The sequence below is a fragment of the Salmo trutta genome, unplaced genomic scaffold (genome assembly GCF_901001165.1).
Source record: "Salmo trutta unplaced genomic scaffold, fSalTru1.1, whole genome shotgun sequence".
NCBI lineage: Eukaryota > Metazoa > Chordata > Actinopteri > Salmoniformes > Salmonidae > Salmo > Salmo trutta.
Window position 1 is genome coordinate 1 of NW_021822207.1, and position 10,000 is coordinate 10,000.

At 45.5% G+C, this 10,000-nt stretch overlaps 1 long non-coding RNA gene across 1 annotated transcript; it reads right to left on the reverse strand.

Annotated features, from left to right (window-relative positions):
- Nucleotides 1–6,176: 6,176 nt before the first annotated feature.
- Nucleotides 6,177–7,134, reverse strand: LOC115180913 (uncharacterized). The gene is made up of 2 exons (XR_003873179.1): nucleotides 6,924–7,134; nucleotides 6,177–6,393 (listed from the first exon to the last, which is right to left on the reverse strand). It is a non-coding gene; the product is annotated as an uncharacterized LOC115180913 (long non-coding RNA).
- Between the last annotated feature and the right edge of the window lie 2,866 nt (nucleotides 7,135–10,000).

Below are 10,000 nucleotides of genomic sequence, written 5' to 3' on the forward strand. Positions count from 1 at the left end.
GAATAATCTGAAATATATTTTTTTTCTACTGTCACAAAGCTAACTAAAAAGCAGCATTCCCCAAGATGGTGGCCTTCATTTTTTTATTTAACTCGGCAAGTCAGTTAAAAACGAATTATTATTTACAATGACAGCCTACCAAAAGGCAAAAGACCTCCTACGGGGGCTGGGAATAAAATTAAATAAAATCTAAATAAATATAGGACAAAACACACATCACAACAAGAGAGACAACACGACATAAAGAGAGACCTTAGACAACAACATAGCAAGGCAGCAACACATGACAACACAGCATGGCAGCAACACATGACAACACAGCATGGTAGCAACACAACATGACAACACAGCATGGTAGCAACACAACATGACAACAACATGGTAGCAACACAACATGACAACACAGCATGGCAGCAACACAACATGGCAACAACATGGTAGAAACACAACATGACAACACAGCATGGTAGCAACACAACATGACAACAACATGGTAGCAACACAACATGACCACAGCATGGCAGCAACACAACATGACAACAACATGGTAGCAACACAGCATGGTAGCAACACAACATGACAACACAGCATGGCAGCAACACAACATGACAACAACATGGTAGAAACACAACATGACAACACAGCATGGTAGCAACACAACATGACAACAACATGATAGCAACACAACATGACAACACAGCATGGTAGCAACACAGCATGACAACACAGCATGGTAGCAACACAACATGACAACACAGCATGGTAGCACCACAACATGACAACATGGTAGCAACACAACATGACAACAACATGGTAGCAGAACAAAACATGGTAGAAACATTATCGGGCCACAGACAACAACACAAAGGGCAAGAAGGTAGAGACAACAATACATCACGCGAAGCAGCCAAAACTGTCATAGTCCATGATTGAGTCTCTGAATGAAGAGATGGAGATAAAACGGTCCACTTTGAGTGTTTGTTGCAGCTCGTTCCAGTCACCAGCTGCAGCGAACTGAAAAGAGGAGCGACCCAGGGATGTGTTTGCTTTGGGGACCTTTAACAGAATGTGACTGACAGAACGGGTGTTGTATGTGGAGGATGAGGGCTGCAGTAGATATCTCAGATAGGGGGGAGTGAACGGGTGTTGTATGTGGAGGATGAGGGCTGCAGTAGATATCTCAGATAGGGGGGAGTGAACGGGTGTTGTATGTGGAGGATGAGGGCTGCAGTAGGTATCTCAGGGGGGAGTGAACGGGTGTTGTATGTGGAGGATGAGGGCTGCAGTAGATATCTCAGATAGGGGGGAGTGAACGGGTGTTGTATGTGGTGGATGAGGGCTGCAGTAGGTATCTCAGATAGGGGGGAGTGAACGGGTGTTGTATGTGGAGGATGAGGGCTGTAGTAGATATCTCAGATAGGGGGGAGTGAACGGGTGTTGTATGTGGAGGATGAGGGCTGCAGTAGGTATCTCAGATAGGGGGGAGTGAACGGGTGAGGGCTGCAGTAGATATCTCAGATAGGGGGGAGTGAACGGGTGTTGTATGTGGAGGATGAGGGCTGCAGTAGGTATCTCAGATAGGGGGGAGTGAACGGGTGTTGTATGTGGAGGATGAGGGCTGCAGTAGATATCTCAGACTTTTGATTTGATTTTTATTTGGATCTCTTTTAGTCCCCATTTGGACTAATCTTCCAAGAGTCCATTAAAATACAATTTATATTACGAACACATTTTCACATATAACACACTATTACAAACATACATAATACACTAACATAATGACCCAATAAATACTCAATCTAAAACAATATTGATTCTTCATCTACTATAGTCCCACAACATTTCTATGTATTATATTTAAATGGTTTTAAAATAATGTTTAAATGTATATATTGAAAGGTTTCTGGTTTGCTCAGTTAATTTATTCCCTTTCTTTATTGCTCTAAATCGAAATGTTCTTTTGCCTATTTCTCTTTTCTGTCTGGATAACGCATAGATGGTGGACAATCTATTCCTAGTATTTACGGAACGTCTGTCTCTTACCAACTGATTGCCGTTGGGAATTGTACTTGGCCGTTTTAAATGATGTATATTATGAAATAAAATAAGCATGTTTTTTTTTTCAATTATCTTGATAACCAACCAAGAACATTTGCGTATGACTGCAACAGAAGAACCACATCTCCACCTTAAAACAATCCTTGCTGCTTTGTTCTGTGTAATCTGCAGCCTTATAACTTCACATGATGATGCATTTCCCCAGACCTCAGAACAGTAGTTCACCTGATTCTCAATTAATGCTTGCGTTATTTGCTGAACAATTTTTCCTGGTAAATATTTAGCTATCCTTCTGATTATGCATGCTTACTTTGATGTGTATAACTGAGGGAGAGAGAGTCTACCTTTTCATGGTTGTTTGATCAATAGGACTGTAAAGTTCCCTAATGTATGAGGACTTTACATATTTACAGAAATCTATTCAGCTGTATTCAGTTCATAGTGAATGATGACAGGTCCTACTGCCTGTATGATGGCAGGTCCTACTTCCTGTAAACACACAGTCCAGTTCATAGTGTATGATGGCAGGTCCTACTTCCTGTATGATGACAGGTCCTACTTCCTGTAAACACACAGTCCAGTTCATAGTGAATGATGACAGGCCCTACTTCCTGTATGATGACAGGTCCTACTTCCTGTAAACACACAGTCCAGTTCATAGTGTATGATGGCAGGTCCTACTTCCTGTATGATGGCAGGTCCTACTTCCTGTAAACACACAGTCCAGTTCATAGTGAATGATGACAGGCCCTACTTCCTGTATGATGACAGGTCCTACTTCCTGTAAACACACAGTCCAGTTCATAGTGAATGATTACAGGCCCTACTTCCTGTATGATGGCAGGTCCTACTTCCTGTAAACACACAGTCCAGTTCATAGTGAATGATGACAGGTCCTACTTCCTGTTAACACACAGTCCAGTTCATAGTGAATGATGACAGGTCCTACTTCCTGTATGATGGCAGGTCCTACTTCCTGTAAACACACAGTCCAGTTCATAGTGTATGATGGCAGGTCCTACTTCCTGTATGATGGCAGGTCCTACTTCCTGTATGATGGCAGGTCCTACTTCCTGTATGATGGCAGGTCCTACTTCCTGTAAACACACAGTCCAGTTCATAGCGAACGATGACAGGTCCGTGTAGCAAATGGCTCATTTGCATTTAGGCCTACTGTATCTCTGATTGGCTATGACGCACCGGTCTGCGTAGACTCCTGTCCTGGACAAGACGGGTGTTTTTAGTTGGGGTTTTATTTACTGCAGTGTCTGTTAATTGTCCAAACGAACGGCCTGCTGTACATTGCTGTGGAATATTCACGAATACGTAATTCCCAAACATTCTAAGAATTTTATGACGCCGTGAAAACGCTCGTATCTAATTGGTTCGCTCGTCAGAACACCTGGGAAAGATGTATATGAACAGATTTTTAATCATATTTAATGACGCAAAAAAAAATTCTGTCAGTTCCACTTTAAAACGCAACAATGTTAAACACACACACACACACACACACACACACACACACACACACACACCACACACACACACACACACACACACACACACACACACACACACACACACACACACACACGTTATTGTCAAAGAGATGGCTAACAAACAGAAAGCGCACTGCTGCTACAAACAAAACACAGTTCCATCATTTAAAACTTAACTTCTTGTTGAAAGTTCTTCTCGAAAAGGGGAGAAGTTTAACAAATTATCAACAACATCCTCTTTGATAACACCTGCTGCAGCCGCTGAAAACTAGCCGACAACAAAAGCTAGCTAGCTAGTCCGTAGGAGAGCTACTGCTCGCTATTGTGCAGTGACCTGTTGGCCTTCAAGAAGGCAGAAGTCACCGTCACTCCAAAATGTGATTCGTTGATTCCACTGTCACTCCAAAATGTGATTCGTTGATTCCACTGTCACTCCGAAATGCGATTCGTTGATTCCACTGTCACTCCAAAATGCGATTCGTTGATTCCACTGTCACTCCAAAATGCGATTCGTTGATTCCACTGTCACTCCAAAATGTGATTCGCTGATTCCACTGTCACTCCAAAATGTGATTCGCTGATTCCACTGTCACTCCAAAATGTGATTCGCTGATTCCACTGTCACTCCAAAATGTGATTCGCTGATTCCACTGTCACTCCAAAATGTCGCCCTAATACAATTGAATGACAGATGCTTTTATTTAGCTTCTGAAGGCCTAGCCAATGGGTGACTTAGCTAGCTAGATTTATCTGCCCAGAGACCAGAAAAGAAAGATTCTGATTGGATGTAGTCTTTTTTTTTTTTTCTGTTCAGTGTTAACCATTTCCTTTCCAACAAAAAAACTGAAGAGATTAAATCAGAACATTATGGAAAATAATAATATAATTATCATTATTATATAAATATAATCATTATTTTATAAATCCTTAGCCCTTCTGAAGGTGTAGAAGGTCCATTGTTCCCCAGTGTGTTTGGGTTAGTAATAATTTACAGAATGGCTCTATTGTCCCTCAGCGTGTATTTGTATCACTATTCTGATTGGCTAAAGAACCCCCCCCCCCCCCTCCAGTATCTGATAGCTGATAGAACAGCAGTTAACCTGGCTAACTCATTCATCCTGGATCTGGAACAGCCCCCCCCCCCCTCCAGTATCTGATAGCTGATAGAACAGCAGTTAACCTGGCTAACTCATTCATCCTGGATCTGGAACAGCCCCCCCCCCCCTCCAGTATCTGATAGAACAGCAGTTAACCTGGCTAACTCATTCATCCTGGATCTGGAACAGCCCCCCCCCCCCCCTCCAGTAGCTGATAGAACAGCAGTTAACCTGGCTAACTCATTCATCCTGGATCTGGAACAGCCCCCCCCCCCCCCTCCAGTATCTGATAGAACAGCAGTTAACCTGGCTAACTCATTCATCCTGGATCTGGAACAGCCCCCCCCCCTCCAGTATCTGATAGAACAGCAGTTAACCTGGCTAACTCATTCATCCTGGATCTGGAACAGCCCCCCCTCCAGTATCTGATAGAACAGCAGTTAACCTGACTAACTCATTCATCCTGGATCTGGAACAGCCCCCCCCCCCCCCTCCAGTATCTGATAGCTGATAGAACAGCAGTTAACCTGGCTAACTCATTCATCCTGGATCTGAAACAGCCCCCCCCCCTCCAGTAGCTGATAGAACAGCAGTTAACCTGGCTAACTCATTCATCCTGGATCTGGAACAGCCCCCCCCCCCCCTCCAGTATCTGATAGAACAGCAGTTAACCTGGCTAACTCATTCATCCTGGATCTGGAACAGCCCCCCCCCCCCCCCCTCCAGTATCTGATAGCTGATAGAACAGCAGTTAACCTGGCTAACTCATTCATCCTGGATCTGGAACAGCCCCCCCCCCCCCCCCCCTCCAGTATCTGATAGCTGATAGAACAGCAGTTAACCTGGCTAACTCATTCATCCTGGATCTGGAACAGCCCCCCCCCCTCCAGTAGCTGATAGAACAGCAGTTAACCTGGCTAACTCATTCATCCTGGATCTGGAACAGCCCCCCCCCCCCCCCCTCCAGTATCTGATAGCTGATAGAACAGCAGTTAACCTGGCTAACTCATTCATCCTGGATCTGGAACAGCCCCCCCCCCCCCCCTCCAGTATCTGATAGAACAGCAGTTAACCTGGCTAACTCATTCATCCTGGATCTGGAACAGCCCCCCCCCCCCCTCCAGTATCTGATAGAACAGCAGTTAACCTGGCTAACTCATTCATCCTGGATCTGGAACAGCCCCCCCCCCCCCCCCCCTCCAGTATCTGATAGCTGATAGAACAGCAGTTAACCTGGCTAACTCAGTCATCCTGGATCTGGAACAGCCCCCCCCCCCTCCAGTAGCTGATAGAACAGCAGTTAACCTGGCTAACTCATTCATCCTGGATCTGGAACAGCCCCCCCCCCCCCCCCCTCCAGTATCTGATAGCTGATAGAACAGCAGTTAACCTGGCTAACTCATTCATCCTGGATCTGGAACAGCCCCCCCCCCTCCAGTATCTGATAGCTGATAGAACAGCAGTTAACCTGGCTAACTCATTCATCCTGGATCTGGAACAACAAACCATAGACAGAATATTAAATATAAAGAAAATACTTTATTCCATATTATAGATTATAATACAATACATTTGCATTGAACAAAGCATAGTTTTGGTCTGTCAGACGTGTGTGTGTGTGTGTGTGTGTGTGTGTGTGTGTTCAGAAGGAGAAGTACTTGGTGTACCACTCCTGCCTCTGAGGGTCCCGCCCCTCTGCCCCCTGGCCACTCCCCCTCTGCTCCAAATATGGGCTCCTGGAGAACACAGGAAGCACATTTTAGACTGCTGGGGGACAGACAGATCCGACAGACAGACAGACAGACAGACAGACAGACAGACAGACAGACAGACAGACAGACAGACAAGGCAGACAGACAAGGCAGACAGAGGAAAGAGACAGACAGAGGAAAGAGACAGACAGAAAGACAGACAGAGAAAGAGACAGACAGAGGAAAGAGACAGACAGAAAGACAGACAGAGAAAGAGACAGACAGAAAGACAGACAGACAGAAAGACAGACAGACATAGAAAGAGACAGACAGAAGAAAGAGACAGACAGAAAGACAGACAGAGAAAGAGACAGACAGAAGGAGACAGACAGAGAAAGAGACAGACAGAAGGAGACAGACAGAGGAAAGAGACAGACAGACAGAGGAAAGAGACAGACAGCTATGGGGTGATATTCTCCTGGACAGACGTAGGACATTGGCCTTCGGGGACACTTGCGAAGAAACACAGACATCCCTATTGGCTGTGCTGTTTCCATAGATACAGTATCTGTTACCTGGTTGACCGGTTGTTCAGGTGTGGGCGGCGCTCCTGCGAGGGAGAGGTGATGTGTCGAATCCCGTGTCGAGGCTCGGGGAGGGGGGATGGACAGAGGGGGAGAGGGGTGGTGGGAGCAGGGGGGAGGGGGGATGGGAGAGGGCCGCGACCGCCGCGTTCCGAACTGGGAGACCTGGGAGTACGGGGGAGGGAGGGGGAGGAACGGGGGAGAGAGGAGGAGGCGTAGGGCAGAGTTGAGGAGGGGGAGGGATGTTGGGGGAGGCAGGGGGAGTCGTGGGGGAGGAGGACGCTCCTCTCGTAGGCGCTGAGGTTCGGGACGCTGGTGATGCGGGGCGGAGACTCCTCCACACGCTTCCTCTGAAACACAACGTCGCCACGACAACATTCATACAACGTCACCAATACAACACAGTGAAACTCTAGTTAATCCCACCAATACAACACTAGTTAATCCCACCAATACAAACCTAGTTAATCCCACCAATACAACAGTAGTTAATCCCACCAATACAACACTAGTTAATCCCACCAATACAACACTAGTTAATCCCACCAATACAACACTAGTTAATCCCACCAATACAACACTAGTTAATCCCACCAATACAACACTAGTTAATCCCACCAAAACAACACTAGTTAATCCCACCAATACAACACTAGTTAATCCCAACAATATAACACTAGTTAATCCCACCAATACAACACTAGTTAATCCCACCAATACAACACTAGTTAATCCCACCAATACAACACTAGTTAATCCCACCAATACAACACTAGTTAATCCCACCAATACAACACTAGTTAATCCCACCAATATAACACTAGTTAATCCCACCAATATTCCACTAGTTAATCCCACCAATACAACACTAGTTAATCCCACCAATACAACACTAGTTAATCCCACCAATACAACACAGTGAAAGACTAGTTAATCCCACCAATACAACACTAGTTAATCCCACCAATACAACACTAGTTAATCCCACCAATATAACACTAGTTAATCCCACCAATATTCCACTAGTTAATCCCACCAATACAACACTAGTTAATCCCACCAATACAACACTAGTTAATCCCACCAATACAACACTAGTTAATCCCACCAATACAACATTAGTTAATCCCACCAATACAACACTAGTTAATCCCACCAATACAACACTAGTTAATCCCACCAATACAACACTAGTTAATCCCACCAATATAACACTAGTTAATCCCACCAATACAACACTAGTTAATCCCACCAATACAACACTAGTTAATCCCACCAGTACAACACTAGTTAATCCCACCAATACATCACAGTAACACACTAGTTAATCCCACCAATATAACACTAGTTAACCCCACCAATACAACACTAGTTAATCCCACCAATACAACACTAGTTAATCCCACCAGTACAACACTAGTTAATCCCACCAATACAACACAGTAACACACTAGTTAATCCCACCAATATAACACTAGTTAATCCCACCAATACAACACTAGTTAATCCCACCAATACAACACTAGTTAATCCCACCAATACAACACTAGTTAATCCCACCAATACAACACTAGTTAATCCCACCAATATCACACTAGTTAATCCCACCAATACAACACTAGTTAATCCCACCAATACAACACTAGTTAATCCCACCAATACAACACTAGTTAATCCCACCAATACAACACTAGTTAATCCCACCAATACAACACTAGTTAATCCCACCAATACAACACTAGTTAATCCCACCAATAGAACACTAGTTAATCCCACCAATACAACACTAGTTAATCCCACCAATACAACACTTGTTAATCCCACCAATACAACACTAGTTAATCCCACCAATACAACACTAGTTAATCCCACCAAGACAACAGAGGAGTGTGTGTGTCACCCTCATAGTTGGTGTAATGATCCCTGGGTGTGGCCTGTTGTCATGGAGCCTGAGGGTTCCGTTGTCCCCGGCAACCGGAGGATGAAGCTGCAGCTGATGTCGTTCCTCCTGGAGAACCAATGAGACATCAGGTGTGTGTGGGGTAGTTGTGGGGAGTAGGTGTGTGGGGGGTAGGTGTGTGTGTGTGTGTGAGGTAGGGGTGTGTGTGAGTGTGAGGTAGGTGTGTGTGTGTGTGTGAGGTAGGTGTGTGTGTGAGTGTGAGGTAGGTGTGTGTGTCTGTGTGAGGTAGGTGTGTGTGTGAGGTAGGTGTGTGTGTGTGAGTGTGAGGTAGGTGTGTGTGTGTGTTTGTGAGTGTGAGGTAGGTGTGTGTGTGTGTTTGTGAGTGTGAGGTAGGTGTGTATGTGAGTGTGAGGTAGGTGTGTGAGGTAGGTGTGTGTGTGAGGTTGGTGTGAGGTAGGTGTGAGGTAGGTGTGTGTGTGTGTGAGGTAGGTGTGTGTGAGTGTGAGGTAGGTGTGTGTGTGTGTTTGTGAGTGTGAGGTAGGTGTGTATGTGAGTGTGAGGTAGGTGTGTGAGGTAGGTGTGTGTGTGAGGTAGGTGTGAGGTAGGTGTGAGGTAGGTGTGTGTGTGTGTGAGGTAGGTGTGTGTGTGAGTGTGAGGTAGGTGTGTGTGTGTGTGTGAGTGTGAGGTAGGTGTGTGTGTGAGGTAGGTGTGTGTGAGAGTGTGAGGTAGGTGTGTGTGATTGTGAGGTAGGTGTGTGTGTGTGTGTGTGTGTGTGTGAGGTAGGTGTGTGTGTGTGTGTGTCTATGAGTGTGAGGTAGGTGTGTGTGTGAGTGTGAGGTAGGTGTGTGTGTGAGTGTGAGGTAGGTGTGTGTGTGAGGTAGGTGTGTGTGTATGAGTGTGAGGTAGGTGTGTGTGAGGTAGGTGTGTGTGTGAGGTAGGTGTGTGTGTGAGGTAGGTGTGAGTGTGAGGTAGGTAGGTGTGTGTGTGAGGTAGGTGTGTGTGTGAGGTAGGTGTGTGTGTGAGTGTGAGGTAGGTGTGTGTGAGGTAGGTGTGAGTGTGAGGTAGGTAGGTGTGTGTGTGAGGTAGGTGTGTGTGTGAGGTAGGTGTGTGTGTGAGGTAGGTAGGTGTGTGTGTGAGGTAGGTGTGTGTGTGTGTGAGGTAGGTGTGT